Source organism: Hyaena hyaena, unplaced genomic scaffold (assembly GCF_003009895.1).
Source record: "Hyaena hyaena isolate Hyena2069 unplaced genomic scaffold, ASM300989v1 scaffold_389, whole genome shotgun sequence".
Lineage (NCBI taxonomy): Eukaryota > Metazoa > Chordata > Mammalia > Carnivora > Hyaenidae > Hyaena > Hyaena hyaena.
The window spans coordinates 456949-478384 of record NW_024081023.1 but is presented as its reverse complement, the minus strand read 5'-3'; the positions used below and the strand labels follow the sequence as shown (position 1 = coordinate 478384).

General features: G+C 45.9%; 2 long non-coding RNA genes across 4 annotated transcripts in view; one reads left to right on the top strand and one right to left on the bottom strand.

Moving 5' to 3' along the window:
• Nucleotides 1-11280: 11280 nt before the first annotated feature.
• Nucleotides 11281-15507, bottom strand: LOC120244763. The gene is made up of 3 exons (XR_005531629.1): nucleotides 15424-15507; nucleotides 11711-11910; nucleotides 11281-11508 (listed from the first exon to the last, which is right to left on the bottom strand). It is a non-coding gene; the product is annotated as an uncharacterized LOC120244763 (long non-coding RNA).
• Nucleotides 13334-21436, top strand: part of LOC120244762 — a 63482-nt gene continuing 55379 nt past the window's right edge. For 2 of the 3 annotated variants that reach the window (XR_005531626.1, XR_005531628.1), the window contains exons 1-2: nucleotides 13334-13391; nucleotides 18277-18470. This is a non-coding gene — a long non-coding RNA (uncharacterized LOC120244762). Of the gene's footprint in view, nucleotides 13392-17015; nucleotides 17096-18276; nucleotides 18471-21436 lie in introns of those variants that run through there. The other variant, XR_005531627.1, reaches the window with a different exon arrangement.

The window sequence follows — 21436 nt, the reverse complement described above, 5'->3', positions numbered from 1 at the left end:
CAGGATTTTCACTAGAGGAAAAAGACAGACTTGCATTTTTTTGGAAAGTCATTCTGCTCATGTGGGAGATGAAATTGAGGATCAGAGAAAGAGACCGGAAGCAGGCCGACCTAGACCAGTTGCAAGGTTACAGCATAAACGAGGTGAGAAATGGTCATGCTCTGACTCCAGTGGCTGAGGAAATACCATAGAGAGCAGAGAACAAGTTGAGAAATATTTAGAATGTCAAAAGTCCAACGGACTTGGGAACTGGTTAGCTGGAGGGAATGGGGATTAAGAGGGTAGAGTCTGAAATGATTCCTTAATCTTACCTTTCGTACTTGGGCTTTTTTACATTTAGATCAATTATCTACTCTGGGAAGAATGGGAACACAAAGAGGAAGAGGTAGCAAATGCTCAGACACAAATGAGAGCAGGCTCTCACTATTCTGGGTTCGAATCTGTACAGGAAATCACATTTACTTAACCATTCTAGTCCACCGTTTGGTTTACCATAAGAAATAACAGGCAAAGAATTGAAAGTTAATAAAGACACAGGACACCTGGCTGGCTCAGAGGAACCTGCGACTCTTGATCTCGGGGTCATGAGTTCGAGCCCCACGTTGGGTGTAGAAATTACTTAAATAAATATTTAAAAAATAATAAAGTGGCGCCTGTGTGGCTCAGTCGGTTCAGTGTCTGATTCTTGAACTCAGTTCAGGTCTTGATCTTGGGGTTGTGACGTCAAGCCCCACCTTGGGCTTCCCGCTGGGGGTAGAGCCTACAAAAAATAAAATAAGATAAATAAAAGAGCCAAGTACAGAGAAATCATCCATAGTCCTATAGTATATGCATATTGAAATTTCCCTCTTAATGCAGGGGATGGCCCAGGTTATCCCACAAGCTTCCAAAAACCAATCACATCTGTGGTTCTCCCAAGAAATAACAGGGCTCACCTTCTCCAGAAAGCCTCTACGGCACATATTCCACCCCTTTATATTGTATACTTACTTGCTCACATTCTCCAGTCTTCTCTTATGTTCCCATCTCTTCTCTCCAAATAAAAAATAAACTTTCCAAAGTCAGAGACCATGTTGCCTACTTATCACAGCCTCCCCAAAGCTCCAGAGTTCAAAAAACTTGGAAGTGCCCAATAAATGTTTACTGTTGAATATTTCACCAAAACTGTAATGCCCCATTATTTAGACTATTGCCAGCCACTTAGTCTCACTATCCTCTCCAATTTCATTTTGGAACGCCATTATTTTTCCTCTTGCAGTATCCAAATTCATCCCCGGCTCCCGTCCTATCTCCAATTCAGCCTGGCTGTTTGGCTTTGTCGTTTCTGCATTCTCACAGTCCCTGCCACTTGAGCCACTTCTTTTCTTAATAAAAATTGTAGGGGCGCCTGGGTGGCTTAGTTGGTTAAGCGTCCGACTTTCGCTTAGCTCATGATCTTGCGGTTTGTGGGTTCGAGCCCCGCGTTGGGCTCTGTGCTGACTGCCAGCTCGGAGCCTGGAGCCTGTTTCAGTCTGTGACTCCCTCTCTCTCTGACCCTCCCCTGCTCGCACTGTCTCTCTCTCTCTCTCCTAGAAATAAATAAAACATAAAAAAAAAAAGAAAAAAAATTGTATATACTTAAGGTGCACAACATATTTTGATACGCATATTCATTTTGAAACGGCGACTACAGGCAAGCTAATTAACATACGCATCACTTCACATGGTTACAACCAGCCACATTTTTTGGAGTTTTTGTTCCATGTTGTCTTGTTTTCTGGTGATGTCATTTGTATATCTTGTCCCTCCTGATTAGATTGAAAGTTTTATGGGGCCATGATTTGTCTCATACTGAGGCAGGCCTTGGCAATGAGTCCAAGCTCTGGATGGGAATCAGATGTTTCTAATATTAGCGTTCTGAGTGACCATAAGCCGTTCATTTGACCCCTCTGGGCCTCACCTTCATCATCTATAAAACTAGAGGGTGAAATAAAATTATCACCAAAGATATTTCTGGATCCAACATGCTCTAATCCTACTTTGACCTTTGTATTGTGCTTCCTTGAGCCCGGCTCCGTGCAGGCCCCTAAGTAGACTTAAATGGACAATTGTTAAGATTTGCTAGGGCAACTTTCTTTTTTTTTTTTTTTAATTTTTTTTTTTAATGTTTTTTATTTATTTCTAGGAGAGAGAGAGAGAGACAGCGTGAGCAGGGGAGGGTCAGAGAGAGAGGGAGTCACAGACTGAAACAGGCTCCAGGCTCCGAGCTGGCAGTCAGTGCAGAGCCCGATGCAGGGCTCGAACCCACGAACCGCGAGATCATGACCTGAGCGAAAGTCAGACGCTTAACCGACTAAGCCACCCGGGCGCCCCGTAGGGCAACTTTCTTTATACCCATACGTTCTTTTTTTTTTTTTAATGTCTATTTATTTTTGAGAGAGAGAAACAGAGTGCGAGTGGGGGAGGGACAGAGAGAGAGGGAGACACAGAATCCGAAGCAAGCTCCAGGCTCTGGGCTGTCGGCACAGAGCCCGACGCAGGGCTCGAACTCACAAACCTTGAGATCCTGACCTGAGCAGAAGTCGGACGCCCAACCAACTGGGCCACCCGGGCGCCCCAATATCTGTTCATTATTCATTTATAAATATGGTCTTCTTTATCTGTGATCTCTAATGATACCTTTTAATAGTGTTTAAAGCACAGTCATCATAAGATCACTGAATCCACAAAACAACCAAGATCAAGACCGGTATTATGGTCCTCACTTTTTCAACATGAAAGTAAATATAAAGAGGTTAGGATTTGCTCAAGGTCATACAGAGAGTAGGGCCGCAGAGCCAGAAGTCAAGTCCAAGGCTCCTGGCCCCACAGCCCTTGTGCAGGCTACCTCCCTGGTTTCCAAAATGTGATCCAAGGCACATCATTCCATGAAATGTTACTAGATATGGCTGGGAAGAAAGGGAGGGTTGGGCAAAATAAATTTGGAAATTGCCAACTCACACAAGATAACTCGATCACCGTAGGATTTTTTCAATCTCAGAAAGGCATATAGTTTGCCAAACTTATTTGGCCACAGAGGACTTTTTTTTTTTTTTTTAAAGGGACTTGTATCCATAGAACAACCTGGAAGACATGCTTCACCCAATATGATGAATTTATGTTTCAGAAATGATTGCTGACTGACAATAATTCTTACCTAAGTGACTGAATACTTTATGTAAAGTTTCTAATTTTATATAGGTCTGCCTTCGTGCATAGGGGGAAGGGAATAATGAGGAGGGATGTAAAAAATAATCTTTGACTGACATCAGGTTTATAAATAACTACAAGCCAGTGTGTTGAGAAGTTGGGGGCTTCCACTGAAAGAAGGTAAAGCAGCTATTTCAAGCTGACTGAGATTTGCAAGAGTATTTTAAAACACCCTAGGAGGTAAACTCACAAGTAAACAGCCTTCTTAAGAGTGAGTGATGTCAAGGGGACATTAGTTCTTTTTGTTATTCACTGCTTCCTGTCCCTGAATTTGTGGCCTTATTTGTCAAGCTTCGCTAAAATGCCCTGGTAGAAACCAACGACAATAAAATGATGTTTTTAAAACCTCCTGGTTGTCAGTGGACCTCATTTGCACAAGTCACTGCAAGTCTCTGGTTCTTTGGATAATTTAGAATTTTTGGACTCTCACTGCTATTCTGCTTAGATTGTGTCTCGTGTTATTGAAAGAGAGCTGGCCCTGATTCAGAAACTCTGGTAAAGGAGCCAAGATGGGAAACCTGCAGTTCCTAAGAATAGAAGTTACTGTTTATAATAATACTGTACTCTGTGTTGTGTGGCTGGGGGGGAGGGGGGGGCGGGAATCTTCTGAGTGATCAACTAATCCACAGGAAACCATTATGAGGAAACTGAGGCAGAGAGATTCCACGACTCCTTTAAGTTGGCAGGGTCTGGGGAAGGAGTTATATTAATCAGGACATTTTCTGTTACAAGGGAAAGAAGCCCAAATGAAAATGGATAAGGAGAGGAGGGGGCGCCTGCGCGGCTCAGTCAGTTAAGTGTCAGACTCTTGATTTCGGCTCAGGCTAGGAGTTTGAGCCCCAGGCTGCGGGAGCAGAGCCTGCCTGGGATTCTGTCTCTCTCCCACTCTCTGCCCCTCCCCCACTTACACCCTCCCTCTCTCTCTCTCCCTCTCTCAAAATAAATAAACTTAAAAAACAAACCAGAAAACCAAAAAAAATGTCTAACGGAAATAGAGGGAAGAGGGGTTTGGTTCACCCAGCTGAGAAATCCAGACTCAGAGTCCCAGGGCTATAAATGGTGGCATCTTCCTACCCTCCCCCCTTCCTTCTCTTTCTCTCTCCATTCACCTTTGCATTTCTCTCTCGCATCAGCCTCTCCATGCAGCCAGTGAGCACAGTTCCAAAGAGAACTCTTTGTTCTCACCTTGAGTTGGGGGGTGGGGGGTGGGTTAGGACAGATTCGTTATCAGAAGGAGTGGAAGAACATAGGCCGCCAAAAAAGCAATAGGAATCACACCCACCACAGAAGCCAGAAGCCTTCTATCTGTTGGGGTAGGAGACAAATACCCTCTGGCCAATCAGAAGCCTACAGATTCCTCATTCCCTCTGCCTGGAGCTACCCGCATTCAAACCCACTTGTACAGCTGATGTGTTCTCACACACAGGATGTGCATTGAGAGGCTGGTCGACCTCCCTACCAGACCCTTCCCGGTACCGCTCCACAAAAACACCGCCTATCTCCTGCAAAATTGTAACATCCGCCAAGCGTATGTTGGATTTTTTTTCCTAAAACCTCAATGTTTCTAAAACTCCAGATTCACCCACACCGTCACAGAAACCCAGCACCATCTCCCTTTCCAATCCTGCGCGTGCACACACATACACGTGCGCGCGCACACACGCACACAGTAAAACACAAAACAATCCAGACATTAGCAGTTACGCTGTGACCGAAATCTAGTGGATTGTTAATTTCCAGATGTTTGTCTCCCCTTCAATTGTCAAGCCCTCGTTGAGAAAAACGCACATTTGGTCAACATTTATTAAGAATGCAAAATGAGGGGCTTCTGGGTGGCTCAGCCGGTTAAGCGTCTGACTTCGGCTCAGGTCATGATCTCACAGTTCGTGGGTTCGAGCCCTGCGTCGGGCTCTGTGCTGACAGCTCAGAGCCTGGACCCTGTCTTCAGATTCTGTGTCTCCCTCTCTTTCTGAACCTCCCCTGCTCACGCTGTCTCTCTCTGTGTCTCAAAAATAAATTTTAAAAAACGTTAAGAAAAATAATAATAAAAAAATAAAAAGAATGCAAAATTAAAAACACAAACCTTGTCTCTGAAGTGCCCCTTCTGTGCAGAGCCCTAAGAATTTCACCCCTTGTAGACGGAATGTCCAGGAAGACAAAAGAAGTGGGAAGACACTGGCAGGTAGAAGGGGGGCTGCAGGCTCTACTCAGCTGAGGGCTGGCCAGGACTTGCTCTGGTCTTGAGCCTGACAGCAGGTTGGGCCGAGGCCCCCATCCCTTAACCCTAAACGCTGGCTACCCATCCCTCAGCCCCATGCCCCACAGGTGCCTAGGGCCCAGAAGTTCAGCCCCCTCACCTTTTTGTTTTTCTTTTCTCCCCTTCTAGCTTTGATTTGTTCACTAGTTCACCCATCGATTCACTTATTCACCCAGAGAGCACCCAGTAACTGTGGACAGTGCTCCCACCCACCCCCACCCTCTTCCTTCCTGCAGTCCTACCCCAGCAATGTAGACCTTCTGTTGCCTGAAGCCAACTGGCCTCACAGCAGCCCGGGAGGGAAATGGAGAGAACTGACTGAAAGCAAAATCCACAGAGCTTAAGACAAGGCAAAGGGACCCGGATTATCGGAATCTGGCCTTTGTTATTATAAAATGACGGTGTTTTTATGTCTCCGTGTGTGTGCGTGTGTGTGTGTGTGTGTGTGCGCACATAAGATAAGGGAGTACGGGGCTTCCAAACTGTGTCTCGTATCTAGAGAATTTGGGGCATTTCTGATGCTAGGTAAATATAGATACCAGGAGAAAAACTATAAAACCAGGGTGACTGTTTAACACAGTCTGGCTTCGTGGCAGGATTATGCTGGGAATCTGAAGCCTTGAGGTTCAGTTTCAGCTTTTTGTGACCTTGGCCAAGTCACTTAGCCAGGCCTCACTTTTCTTCATTTGTGAGAAAAGGAACCAACCTCGATGAGCCCTAAAGACGCTTCAGAATCTGATATTCTATGATTACATGTAAAACAAGGTAAATCTTGGTAGTCTGTGATCACACCAATTTTATACAACATGCTTAACGTTGTTATAAGTTTTTAGTACAGTAGTAAATTCTTAGTGCATGAACTATGGACATGGTTAATGCAGTGTTCGTAGACTCACAGTCTAAGACATCTTTAGCAGAAACTGAGAGAGAGAAGGAGAGAGAAAGAGAAAGAAGGGAGAGAGGGAGGGCAGAAAGGGACAAACATTAGTCACAGCTTAAGCTTTGCACACTCTGTGTGGATCGATAGTTGTAAAAATAAGACTCGGGTCCCAGTTGGTAGAGGGAACCCATTACTCTCCGGCCACCTAGGACCTGGGTCCCCTGGGGTTCTCTCAACGTAGGAGACCAGGGACACAGGGAGGAAGGAGGCTGGACTTTCTGAAGTTGCTACAGAGCCAAGCTTTGGCCCTTTCTCAGCCATGTCACCATGTCTGCAGCTGTGCAAGATGTTCCCGGGTGTCAGGCAGAGATGATCAGAATCACACTCCCTACACTTACAAAGGCCCCAGCACTTACCTAGCAAAGTATCTACCCCATGGTAGAGAAACTGCTTCTTAAATAAATGAATGGAATTTGGCCCTCTGCCAATTATCATTTTGTTCACAAATAATTCTCTGCATCTGGAGTGCTCCTTCAAATAGGTCAGCTCCCACCAAGCATTTGCAATTACAGAGGAAGTGAAACCGTGTGACAAGTGGCATTTAAAAGACCTCCATTTTGCTTTCCAGCCAGCGCTTGTCTGAGGAAATGTCCAAAGAAGAGAGGACACGACGAAAAATTACTGAAACACTTTAGTCAGGTTAACATGCCAGACGCTTACATATGGTGAGTCTAAAACTCAAGACCAGTATAGATATATTCATCTGACAAATGGTAGTTGTCGGCTGCTGTTAGGGACTGAACGGCGTCCCCTCACGAAAAATTAAAGTGTTGAAGCCCTAAGCCTCAGTACCTCAGAGTGTGCTTGTATCTGGAAGGAGGATCTTCACAGAGGTAATTAAAATGAGGTCGTTGGGGTGAGCCCTAACCCCAATACTAATGGTGTCCTCATAAAAAGAGGAAATTTGGACAAAAACACACAAAGAAGGCAGACCATGTGAGGACACAGAGAGAAGGTGGCCGTCTTACAAGCCAAGGAGAGAGGCTTCGGAAGAAACTACCTCAGCGGACACATCCTGAACTTTGAGCTTCCAGGACTGTGGAGAAATACATGTCTTTGTTTAAGCGCTCTGTCATTGGTGCTTTGCTATGGCAGCCCTAGCAAATATAGCTGCCTTGCCAGCTAGACCTTTGATATATGAAAATGAAGCTGACTAACTTTAACATAACAGAAGGGCCCAATAGTTGGGTTGTTTTGGTAGTAAGGGGATAGGTTGTGTGGACCTACTCTCGCATCGGCTTCCTCTGGGACATGAGTTTGCCAGATGAGGTAAGATAAGGATCCTCTGTAGGTGATACTCCCAGCCCGTGGTCTCTTAGCCATGGTCTTTCTGGGGCGCATGGGGATGGAGAGTGGGGTGGGGAAAGGTAAGAAAGGAAGCTTCCCACTTTCCAGTATTGTGGCCCAAGGATGGGTCCAAGATGTCCATCCCGGCCAAGGACTTAAGAAAACTACCTTGTTCCTCTGTAGCTTTCTTGCTATATTCCTGCTTTTTTCCCAAGAACTAGCAACCAGCCATTGGCTATTTGAGGCATTTTTTTCCTGCTAACGAACAGAAAGGAAGAGTTTCAAAAATATAGAATTACAGGGGTGCTTGGGTGGCTTAGTCGGTTAAGCGTCCGACTTTCGCTCAGGTCATGATCTTGCGGTTCGTGGGTTCGAGCCCCGCGTCGGGCTCTGTGCTGACTGCCAGCTCAGAGCCTGGAGCCTGTTTCAGTCTGTGACTCCCTCTCTCTCTGACCCTCTCCTGCTCACGCTGTCTCTCTCTGTCTCTCTCTCTCTCCTAGAAATAAATAAAACATTAAAAAAATTTTTTCTTTAAATTAGAATTACATTCTCTGCCTACAACTGTTCTTTTCCTACCAATTTTTAAATAAAGAAGCCGCCAAAGTATCTGATTTTGCTGGATTAATAGATGGGCATATGCTGTGATAGAGTATTATTTAAGCACTATTTAATTTTTTACAATAGTTGACAATAATTTTAAAAGCCCACCGTGTATGGCCCCAGAAGTAACTCTTATTTACCCACAGCTCAAATTATTGTCTAGGTGAAGGGAGGCACTTAATAAAATATCCCCTTTCTCAAATCTGCGGTCAAGGTTGACCACAGATCATTTGCTGCCCTTTTCAGGTAGTTAATTGGCCTACATAGTTAGAGTTCTACCATTAGAATATCATTCTTGAAAAGAAAATGTATCCCTTTGGGATAAGGCACTCTGAGATCTGGGAATCTATTTTTAAATGAAAGTTCTATGAAAGAGTTTTAAAACCATTATTAATCATTAATATGTTAGCATGAATTAAGTATTAGAGATTAGCAAGCTAGACTTCTAGCAAGGTCTAAGGCAACAAAACGAGGGAGTGTTGATATGTATGCAAGATTCTTACACTTTAGAGCAGGCAAGAATTTTTAGGGCACTTGTTTGAAATGCTGATTCCTGGCCACTAGCCTAGAATTCTCCTTTATTAGGTCGAGGGTGGGCTTCAGGAGTCTGCCTTTGAACAAGCCCTCCAGGCAGTTCTTCTGCTATAAATCTTGTCCTGAGCAGTCTGGAGAAACACTGGCCTATGTGATGCTTCACCCCCTCCCGGTTCTCTGTCTCCTGTGTCCCAGGCCTTTCAAAGATGGATTTCCTAGGAGCATCTGGGTGGCTCAGTCGGTTAAGCATCCAACTTCCACTCAAGTCATAATCTCGCGGTCCATGGGTTCGAGCCCCACGTCGGGCTCTGTACTGACAGCTCAGAGCCTGGAGCTGGCTCCAAATTCTGTATCTCCCTCTCTCTGTTCTTCTGCTGCTTGTGATCTGTCTCTCTCTATCTCTCTCAAAAATAAATGTTAAAAAAAACTAAGAAGAAAAAAAGATGAATCTCCTAAAAGCCCCATTTAGTCATCTAGAGAAATCCCTGGCTTCTAATGTCCCCAGGACCACAATCGCTCCCTAGGGACCAGTCACACTAAAGTGGCCAGAAATGTATTGCTTACTGACATCTGACAGCAACTGGTTCTGTGTAAACTGACATCAACAATTCTAGAATCTCTGCACCGTGGCTAGACTCTAGGTCAGGAGGTAGTCTGAGCCCGATATGGAGTCTGTGTCAGGTTCTGCCTGGGAAAGCTCAGCCCAACATCTGGGGAAACCAGCCTTTAGAGAAGTGGGGATTTTTAGGAGCCCCAGCAAGAGAAGGTAAATGAATGCCAGAGATTTCTTTTAGGTGAGCCCTGCTTTAGAGACACTTACTGTTCTTTGTAGTTATTCTTTTCTGGAAGGTACAACGTATTAAAAATTCCTTTTGGGCACCTGGGCGGCTCTGTCCATTAAGCATCCGACTTCAGCTCAGGTCATGATCTCACGGTTGGTGAGTCCGAGCCCTGCATGGAGCTCTATGCTGACAGCTCAAAGCCTGGAGCCTGCTTCAGATTCTGTCTCCCTCTCTCTCTGCCCCTCCCCTGCTAGTACTCTGTGTGTGTGTCTCTCTCAAAATAAATAAACATAAAAAAATTTTTTAATATCTTTTACATCTCAGCTTTCTTATCAATAAAATGAAGTTATCACATGCTCTAGTATGAGTTTGGATGAAGGAGAAAAATACTGAAAGTATAAAAATCAACTGAAAGGAAAAGCAGAAAATAAACACAGGTATCATTGTAGATAATCCTTCAAAAGTGATACAGATATATTCCTGGAATTTTGACTACAGTAAGCAGATTCTGCATAGACAACTAGCTTTTCCTAACTTCTCATTTGAATACTGAAAATGCATTCTTCTGGAAAATGATTTCAGTATAGACTTTTGCAATAACTTCTTCATAGCCAACCTCTAAGTACCTCACCCACCATTCTAATCTGCTGTCCTAAGGTACACATAGCCATTCCTTTCCTCAAAACCTGATATTAGCCCTAATTCACTAAAAATGTGTACGATGGGGGCACTTGGGTGGCTCAGTTGGTTGAGCGTCAACTTTGGCTCAAGTCATGATCACGTGGTTCATGGGTTTGAGCACTGCGTCTGGCTCTGTGCTGAGAGAGCTCAGAGCCTGGAGCCTGCTGCGGATTCTGTGTCTCCCTCTCTCTTCCCCTCACCCCTCACACTGTCTCTCTCTCACTCTCTCTATGGTAAATAAACATTAAAACAAAAAAAGGGGGAGATAATAAAAATATATAAAATCTTGTAAAAATAACAAAAACAAAACACTTTTAATCCCCTTACCTTCCTTCCTACAAAAACTATTCTTCGATAGAGTTGCTAGGAAACAGTATACCTCCCTCTCCTTCTTACCCCCAGCTCTCTTGGTTTCTAACTTTTCGCTCAACACCCTGATTTCCAGAGCTCAAAGCCATATGTGGCTACCACTCATGGCTACCATTTTCAACAGCACACCTCTACAGACTCAAGCAGAGTCCTATTACTTATGTGCACTTGAGCCCAAGATCATAAATGACCGCCATGACCAGGAAATGTGGGATCTGGGTTAAGAGTTCACCTTTTGCTTCGCCTGAGACTTTTCTGGTATTGAAAACTGAGAGTCCCGCATCCTGGAAAACCGCCCGGTGCTGGACCAACCGTGAAGCCTGGTCACCCTAGGTGAGAAGGACGTTTGGGACTGCAAGGTCCAGGAAGCCAGAGCTTCCATTCCTAACCATGCAGAAGGGCAGAAGAGGCCCTCAGTAGATATTCTCAGAGGGACAGAACCCACGAACGTCCGCCGAACAAAGCCCGCCCTCCCTCTTGCCCCTTCCTCTGAACACTTGGGTGAAAGGCATGACCTAAATCCCAAGATACCAGTAGCCACCATGATGCTCGGGGCCTCTCTGGTCCACAAAGGAGTCTTTTTCCAACCGAAGTTACCTTTCCAGGACTCACAGGACACTTCCAGTTCTGGCCCGTCTTATAGCCAAAAGCAGAAGTCTCAGTACAGACACGGAGGCAAACCTGTCCCGCCTGCGGGTTCCCAGCCAGCTGCAGCGGAGGCTCATGGGAGCGGCACAACTTCCAAAATCCAACGTTAACAGGCTGTGAATTGCCACTTTCTCCGCTCATTGTCTGTGCTTCAGCAGCTGCTTTAACCCACTGTCATTCAACTTGGGGAGGAGAAGAAAGTGGGAATAACACCAGCTGCGAGGGGGCAGCTCACAACAAAGCCCCCTCCTCCCGACGCCCCCTCCCCTCCTACCCCACTTGCCCCCCAAAAGCACCAGGCATTCAGTTATACAGGACATATTTATACAGCCTACCCGATGCAAATTCAAATTTATTTCCAAGTCATTAGGGCCAATTACTCACCTTTGGGCCCTGTAATATCATTTGTTCCCTGCCAAACTGACTGCTTTTCCTGTCACAAATATGATAAATCCTGCGTGGCGCTGCTCAATCATCTTTAAACCGATTCAAGTTGTTGCTGGGTTGGGATGAATGAATGAACGGGCTGAGTCATGAGGTGTCGTTCTCATGGACGGTTCTCTCCACTTGAAGATAATTTGGTCCTACCGAGGGAAGAATTCTTATTTGAGAAGTACGAGTATGATACCGGGACCGTTTACTTCCTTTCCTTTAGCCAAGATTTGAAAGAATGCACATATTTTCTTTCGCCTTTATTTTCTGCCATGAAGGATCCTATTTTCTTTCTCCCCCGGCTTTCACAGATGTATTGAATTACACTCCATGTATAACACCCGGCTAGGATCAGAGGAAGTTAGGAAAACAATGATAAAATAGCCCCTGCCCTGTGGGAGATTGCAGTCTGCCTAAAAGACAAGACAGGCACACGGGGCGGGGGGAGGGGAAGAACCCCCATGGAGAATGTTCAACGGTGTCTGTGGTTCAGTTCCAAACTGGTTCAGATTCTCTGCAAGTGTGTCCTGGACTGGCAGGATCAGAATCCGCTGGATTGAGACCTGCTAGAAATGCACACTGTGGGGCGCCATCCCAGAGCCCCAGATGGGGACCTGGGGCAATGCTCCCATCCATGGTCTACCGCGCCCTCCAGGGAATCCTGATGCTCACCCAGGTTTGAGAACCTCTGGTGTGGACGTTTTCGTTCAGAGGGGGTTGGGAGAGGAGTGTGGAAGACAGAAGGGAACATGAATGGACTGTGGCCCTGCCAGCTCCTAACCAGACTTTAATTTCCCAAATTACTAAGTAAATCTTTGTATAAATAACTCTTTCCAACTATAGTGGTTTTTTAATTTTTTAATGTTTATTTTCGAGAAGGGGAGGGAGCGAGAGACAGAGCATGAGCGGGAAAGGGGCAGAGAGAAAAGGAGATACAGAGCCCGAAGGCGGGTCCAGGCTCCAAGCTGTCAGCACGGAGCCCGACATGGGGCTCGAACCCACGGAGATCATGATCATGAGCTGAGCCGAAGTCAGACACTTAACCGACTGAGCCACCCAGGTGCCCCACAGCTACAGATTTTTTAAACCACTTGTGTTAGCAGGAATTTATTTGTGATGGTCTTAGCTCCTCTCATCGGGATGCAAGCCCCGTTAAGACGGTAACCTCGTTTCCACTTCCTTCCCTACTCTTGACAGTGTGTTGAAAATAAAAGCTGAACGTGTCTCCTGCTGTCCCGGGATTTTGTATTTGTCCGTGACTCACGAGATACATATGAAGGGCCTGTAATGCACCTGATATTGATATTGAAGGGAGTTGAGAAGTCACAGAAGAAACGAGCCTTGCTCTTAGGATCTGGTTGGAACAAAACACGTCCTCAAGAAAAATTAAGTAACAGCACAAGGTGGCTTACGGTGAAGTGCAAATAAAGATGTAGATTAGATTAATAAATCCCATAGGATTCAGAAAAGAGGGAGGGATCATGTGGGTTCAGAAGGCTTCCTAGAAAGGGCGAGGCTTGAGCAGGAATTTCCAAAAAGACCAAAAAGAGGCTTAGGCTGGCCCAGAATAATGTGGAAAGAGCAGGGCTAGAACAAAGGGACTGGACGGCCCGCGGCACTGATCTCTAGATTTGTAAGTATTCCGGGAGCCTGGGGTAAAAGCCACGCCACCACAAAGGTGCCCATGCAGGGAGGAGGGGTTGGAGTGTAGAATGGAGTATACATCGCGTCTGGAGAGCCGTGGATGCCGGCTTCACTTAGAACTTTTCCCGTAAGTGCATGCTTTGTTTTGTGTTCAGGGCAGGGCAGATAATGAGAGGAGAGGAGATGGAGAGCCTTGTGCAAGAAGGAATTGGAGGTGGGAAGGGAAAGAAAAACACTCAGAAGGGGCTCTTGCAGGAGGCTCAGACCTTCAGCTCCATTTGTGGGGTGCCTACTCTGACACACAGGGAGGGCCCTTCCCTGAAGGTGTAGTGTAGTGACGTCAGACAGGCTATTCTAAGGCGGCGCCTTGAATACTACCATGGAAGAGTTAGGGATGCCCAGCCTGGGCTATCGCGGAAGGTGTCCCAAAGGAAGACACACTAGACACACTACGTTGAAGGAAATGGAGTTAGCCAGGTGCAGAAGTTGGGGGAGGGAGATGCAGAGGGACAGAGAGGGTAGGAGGCACTGTAGGAATTGCAAGCAGACTGGTTACCTTTGGGCAAGGGAAAATGGTGGACTTGAACAAGGGACCTAAGCAAGGGGAGTCTTGGGGAGACGGGCAGGAGCGAGGTCATGAGGGTCTGACAGGAGGGAAGCTTAAGGCTTACTTAGAAGCTGTTAAGGGGTGGCGGCTGGCTGGCTCAGTCAGTAGGGCAGGAGCGAGGTCATGAGGGTCTGACAGGAGGGAAGCTTAAGGCTTACTTAGAAGCTGTTAAGGGGTGGCGGCTGGCTGGCTCAGTCAGTAGAGCCTGAGACTCTTGATCTCAGCATCGTAAGTTCGAGCCCCCATGTTGGGCATGGAGCCTACTTAAAAATAAATGAAAGTTTAGGACAAAGAGGAAATCTTTGGGGGCGCCTGGCTGGCTCAGTCAGTAGAGTATACAACTCTTGACCTTGCGGGTATGAGTTTGAGCCTCACATTGAGTGGAGAGATTACTCAAAAGTAGAATCTTAAAAAAGAAAGAGAGAGTTAGAAGGCATTAGGGAGGGTGATGTGTTTGTAGAAAGCACTCTGATGAGGGATTGAAAGGCGGGACTCTACCATGGTGAAGGGTGAAAGGCTAGACCTGGTGGAGAGGACACCTGTGGGCATGTCACAAAGCTTTGAGTAGACCAGAAAGAATTGGTGACAATGGGTATGTGGGACAGGGGACAGGGAATGGTCAAGATAAAAAACAAACCGGAGTGTCTGACTGGCTCCGTTGGAAGAGCATGCGACTCTTGATCTTAGGGTCTTGAGTTTGAGCTTCATGTTGGGTGTAGAAATTACTTAAATAAATTTTTTTAAAAACTTTTAAAAAGACATAAGAAACAAACGAACAAGACCACCTCAGCTCCATTGAGCTTGGGCAGCTCAGAGAAGGCTGTTACTGGGGAGAGGAATAGGGAAGTTGGAAGGGGAAACCGGTTTTTGGAGGGGAAACGGGGGTGGCGAAAAAGATGACTATTTCAGTTTTGGGACACGTTAAGTTTTCTCTCTTCAGCTGCTCTGTTTGGTTTCTATGGTTGCTCCTTCTTCCCTTAAAACTCAGTTTCGGTGCTCGAAAAGAGAGCCCAGTTTTGTATCTTGCACAAGATCTAGGTGCATCTATTTTTAAAACCGAAAACTACCCAAGAGTCTAAGGAATCAATAGACAACTGAGTTGTCCCAGATTTTAAGTGCCAGGAGCCAAGGTGAGGAGGTGAACCGAGAGAGGCTGTTTCAGTCTTGTCATCTCTGGCCCCAGCTCAAGGGAGGCTTGGGAACCTCACTTGATTGGCTAGACTTTTGTTTTTCTGAGAAGTCCTTACTCGGAGAAGCAGGGCCTCCCGACGGACCTGTCTGACTAGAATCACGGGTCTCTCGTCTCGGACCATCCTGGCTCAGCAGCCTAAAGAACAAGCTTTCAACACAGACACAGGCTCTTGCTCTCTCCGGGGGCAGGAAGCTCCCTACAGTCTCCCAGACATGCACTTACCTCAAGTAGTTTAGAATCTTCCTCCAGCTGGCGGCTGATGCTACCTGTCAGAGAGAAAATAGATCAGCCCGACTCTCCTGATCGCTGAAGTGGAGAAAGTCCCCAGGTGTGGGGTCAAGGCAGGACAGGACAGCCTGACTGACCTTGGCTCCTCTCCACGGGAGGGAGGGGGTTAGAGTTGGAGCCAGTTGGAGTGGGGCCAGCTGACCTATCTGCCTCTCGACAAACTCTTTCAAGCTACCAGCCACGCTGCCTCTTAAAAAAATTTTTTTTAAGTTTATTTTTGAAGGAGAGAAAGGGACAGAGCATGAGCAGCAGAGTGGCAGAGAGAGAAGCAGACACAGAATCCAAAGCAGGCTCCAGGCTCCTAGCTGTCAGCACAGAGCCCAATGCAGGGCTCGAACCCACGAACCATGAGATGATGACCTGAGCCAAAGTCAGATGCTTAACCGACTGAGCCACCCAGGCGCCCCAACACGCTGCCTCTTGGACTCTCCCAAGTATGCAGGGGACCCCTGACTGGCCTGTTTAAACACAATAAATGTATCTTTGATTTCTTGGAGTCGAAATAACCCTACCTGAGTGACTTCATCCGCAGGAAGGGAGCGTTGCTGAAAGATAAACTTCATCTAGGGTGAAGACCGACTTTCTTGGGCTGGGTTCTGACGGGAGTAGGGGCAGCTGCTCTCAGGTCAGGAAGGGGCCCTGGCCTTACTCTCTCCCTTCTCTGCTTGGCCCCAGATTCATTCCACTGTAAAGCTCCTTCCAATCCATTCCCTTCTCTGACTCTTCACCACTAGCCTCCACCTGTGGTTCCCACCTACTCCGAGATACCCCCAAAATTGGCCTTCTCGCCCTCATCCCTGCCTAGCTACAGTCCATTCTCTACAGTGAACAGAGACGTTCTTCCCACCAGGCAAATGTGGTTGGGGCCCTGTGGTGGACTGTCCACAGGGGTGGCCACTGGTACTTACTCCCCTTCTCATGTATACACGCTTCCCCTGGACGGGTGGGTTCCACTTCCCCTTCTCTCTCCTTTTTTTAAATGTTTGTTTGTTTGTTTTGAGAGAGAGTGTGAGCGGGGAAGGGGCAGAGAGGGAGGGAGAGAGAGAATCCCAAGCAGGCTCTGTGCTGTCAGCATAGAGTCCGATGTGGGACTCGATCTCAAGTGAGATCATGACCTGAGCCAAAATCAGAGGGCCCCTGGATGGCTCAGTCGGGTAGGCATCCGATGTCAGCTCAGGTCATGATCTCACAGTTTGTGAGTTTGATTGAGCCCCGCATTGGGCTCTGTGCTGACAGCTCAGAGCTTGGAGCCTACTTTGGGTTCTGCGTCTCCCTCTCTCTTCCCCTCTCCTGCTTATGCTCTCTCTCAGAAGTAAATAAACACTTAAAAAAAAAAAAAAAAAGCCAGATGCTTAAGTGAGCCACCCAGGCACCCCTACTTCCTCTTCTCTCAAATCTGGGCCTCATGACTTGCCTTTACCAAAAGAATGTGGTAAGAGGTACAAATGGTATTCTGGAATTTCTAAGCCCAGGGGTTAAAGGCTCAGCTTCTGCTTTCCTTCTCTTGGGAGTTAGCTGCCATGGACAGAAGTCTGGGCCAGATTACCAGATAAGAGACTAATAAGGAGGCAAAGGACCCGTCAGCCGCCACATGTTGGAGCACCAGGTACGTGACTGAGGCCATGCGAACTTTCCAGCTCTGGCGATCTTGGATCCTCCGGTCCCAGTTAAGCCGCCCTGGCCCTTACCACATGGAATGGAGAAAATCCATCCCCGTCATGCTCTGTCCAAATCTCAGAATCGTGAGCAGATAAATGCGTGCCATTGTTTCAAGCTGCTAAGGTTTGGCGTGGTTTGTTACGCAGCAGTAGACAGACAGCTGACAACACGTCCTGCTCTTCAGATAAAGTCAGCTGCCCTTTAAGTAGTGCTGACTCGGTCCTTCTGCCTTCAGCCTCATCGCCCACCATTCCACTTAGTCTTCCCTCCAGGCCTTTGCACACTTATCCCACATCGCCATCCTCCTTCTTAGACCAACTTCCTTCTCCCAGGAAGTACTTCTCCCGGGAAGTCTTTGATTCCGTGAGCCTAGGTTGGGGGCCTCATTGGGCTTTCTGTTGCAGCCATACTCACTGTACACCTTCACTTAGCAGGTCAGATTATATTGGCCAGGGAACTTATTTGTCTCCACCATTAGATTGGAAAAAAGTTTTTTTTAACGTTTATTCATTTTTTTGAGAGACTGAGAACATGAGTGGGGGAGGGGCAGAGAGAGAGAGACATAGAATCTGAAGCAGGCTCCAGGCTCTGAGCTGTCAGCACAGAGCCCAATGCAGGGCTCAAACCCAGGAACCATGAGATCATGACCCGAGCCCAAGTCAGACACTTAACCAACCAAGCCACCCAGGTGCCCCTCCACTATTATACTTTTAACTCCATGAAGGTGGAGGCTGTCTGCCTTATTTATTTTTATTCTTATTTATTTAGTTTTTTAAAGTAAGCTCCAGGGCCAACGTGGGGCTCGAACTCACGACCCCAAGATCAAGACTCACACGCTCCACCAACTGAGCCCGCCAGGCGCCTCTGTCTGCCTTTTTTATAAGTGTATCCCTTCCTGCTGGCACACTGACACAGTATGTGCCATTCAATGTTTGATGCATGAATGAACAAATGAATGGCCAGCTGAATAAGGAATTAGAACTATGGAATATTCTTTTTAAACTTAATTGTGTCATCCTTCTCTTATCCCATCCCCCATCAGCCTTAGCAGAACATTATCTTCTAAAACCTTTGTTTCTGATTCTCTGGATCTTAAATTTCTTCTCTTTATCTCACCTGTCTCCAAAGGGACAGAAACTGATGTTCACGATGATGGGTCCCGAGATACGAAGAAGCCTAGAAGCGATGAATTGTCAGAGACCAGAGTACAGTCTTAATTTTTTTGAAAATTCCTAAGTGGATTCATGACAGTGTCCATCTGTAACTCTTGATCAATGCCAATGTTAACATGCTCCAACAAGGCAACCGTCTGTCCATGCTGGGTAAGGAAAACATCCCTTTCTTTTGTAAATGCGTTTCGTTTCTCGGAAGGGATTCCATACCTGCCGCCCATTCCATTTTCACCAGTTCATGAGATAACGAGAAGAGATGGTGGGGGGTATATTTCTATTTCACAGGTTTAAAAGCACAGGTTGTACGGGCCTCCAGAGCCTCACAACTGGTTGGTGATACATGTGAGATGGGATCCGGGCGCCTGGCTGGTTCACGCCATAGAGCATGCAACTCTTCATCTCAGGGTCTTGAGCTCGAGCCCTATGTTGGGGGTAGAGTTTACTTTAAAAAAAAAAAAACCAAAAACAAAAAACAGGGGCCCCTGGGTGGCTCAGTCGGTTAAGCGTCCAACTTCGACTCAGGTCATGATCTCATGGTTTGTGGGTTCGAGCCCCGCGTCAGGCTCTGTGCTGACAGCTAGCTCAGAACCTGGAGCCTGCTTCAGATTCTGTGTCTCCCTCTCTCTCTTGGACCCTCCCCTGCTCATGCTGTCTCTGTCTCTGAGAAATAAGTAAAACGTTAAAAAAATTTTAATAATAAAAAAGTAAACAAACAAAAAAAACATGTGAGAGAGGATCCATTCCACTGATAGTTAACTGGCCCACTGCTCTTGCTGCCTGTGGTCTCTGTGACAATAGCAGGAAAGTCCAAGTCAGTGAATAACTGAAAGTTGTACTTTATAGTATTTTAGTTGCTGAAATTTCCTTTCCATTCCTTTTTTCGTTTTTTTAAGACAAAGTGTGTGAGGGCAGAGGGAGGAGGGGAGAGAGCGAGAAGCGAGAGCGAGAGCGAGAGCGAGAGCGAGAGCGAGAATTCTAAGCAGACTCCATGCTAAGCATGGAGCCCAGCACATGGCTCAATGCCAGGACCCTGGGATCACAACCAGAGCCGAAATCAAGAGTCAGACGCTCAGCTGACTGAGCCACCCAGGTGCCCCTCCATTCATTTTCTTTTAATTTTTTTTGCATTTATTTATTTTTGCGAGAAAAGCATGAGTGGGGGAGGGGCAGAGACAGAGCAAACACAGACTCCGAAGCAGGCCCCAGGCTCTGAGCAAACATTCAGCACAGAGCCAAACGCAGGGCTCAAACACACAAACCTTGAGATCATGACCTGAGTCGAAGTCGGACTCTTAACTGACTGAGCCACCCAGGCGCCCATTGTTTTTTTTTTTTAATTTCACTTTCTATTATGAAAATTTTAAACATATAGATAGCAGGTACATAATATTATGACGAACCCGCACATACCATCCCACAGCTTCAACAATTATCACTCTTTTTCTGTTCTTGTGTCATCTATTCCTTATTTTTTTTTCCTCTGGAGTATTTAAAAATAAATCCTAGACATCATTCCATTTTACCCATAAATACCTCTGTCTATATATATATAGACATATACATACATACATGTAGATAATATATATAAATATATGTTTCTATAGATAAGAGGCCTTTTTTTCTCTAAGACATAACCCTAATCCCATTTCACACCTACCAAAGTCAGCGCTAATACTGGAATACCATCTAATATGCCACTGATACTCATTTTTCCTCCAGGATTGTCGTTTCACTGTTGGTTCATTTAAATCAGAATCTAAACATGTTCACACATTGTCTTTGGCTGATGTCTCTTCTGCTTCCTTAATCTTTTTATTTTGGGAGAGAGGGGCGCCATTTATTTCTTTAAAAAATCAGTTTGGGGGTGCCTGGGTGTCTCAGTCGGTTAAGCATCCGACTTCAGCTCAGGTCATGATCTCAGTTCATGGGTTCGAGCCCCACGTCGGGCTCTGTGCTGACAGCTCAGAGCCTGGAGCCTGCTTCATATTCTGTGTTTCCCACTCTCTCTGACCCTTCCTTGTTCATGCTGTCTCTCTCTCTCTCTCTCAGAAATAAATAAAACATTTTTAAAAAATTTAAAAAAAAAAAGAAATCAGTTTGCTTGTCCTGTAGAATTCGCCAGGAGTTGGCCGACTGCATCTTCATGGACATAAAAGCTAGGTTTTTATACAACGCATGACATGTAATTCCTCCCCATGAATTAAATATATTAGAATACTTTATGAACACCCTGTTATAAATATTATTCCACATTCAGCAAGTTTCTGTTGAGCATCTATCCCATACAGGCTTCTCTTTGTAACCTCTCAGTTAATGGGCAACATCTTCCATACCAGGAGCCTTGGTTAGATCTTCGCATTGTTTCTTCTATTTCCACAGCATACCTTCAGCCACAAATCCTGCCTAACAAATTAATACTCTTCGCTTTTTTTTTTTTTGTTTGCATTTTATTTGTTTTTTTAAAGTAATCTCCACAACCAACATGGGGTCCGAACTCAAGACCCCAAGATCAAGAGTCACACGCTTCCCAGACTGAGCCCCTGAGCCAACCAGGAGCCTCTGGTTTGTCTTTTTTTTTTTTTTTTTTAATATTTATTTATTTTTGAGAGAGACAGACAGACAGAAACTGAGCGTGAGCTGAGGAGGGGCAGAGAGAGAGGGAGACGCAGAATTGAAAGCAGGCTCCAGGCTCCAAGCTGTCAGCACAGAGCCTGATGGGGGGCTCAAACCCACAAACCATGAGATCACAACCTGAATCTGAGTTGGACACTTAACCAACTGAGCCACCCAGACACCCCTCTTGTCACTTATTCTTAATTTCTCCCATCAGTACTCTAAAACATTCTCAACTCAGTCTGATTTCCTACAGTGGATGCCAGCTAAATTGTCAGCTTTATGTAAGCTTTACAGTCTTGTCTGTTTACCAGATGGCCAGATAAAGATATCCCTAGTACTTAACACATTCTCCTACATACAGTAGGTAGACAGTAAGTATTTGTTGAATATGAATGAATAAAGGAACTTCTTAGCCCCAATCGTTATGTTTTTTCTCATGAAAACACTTAGTCTAGATTCATCTTCCTAACACGTCATCATAATATTCTCTTCTCTTCCAA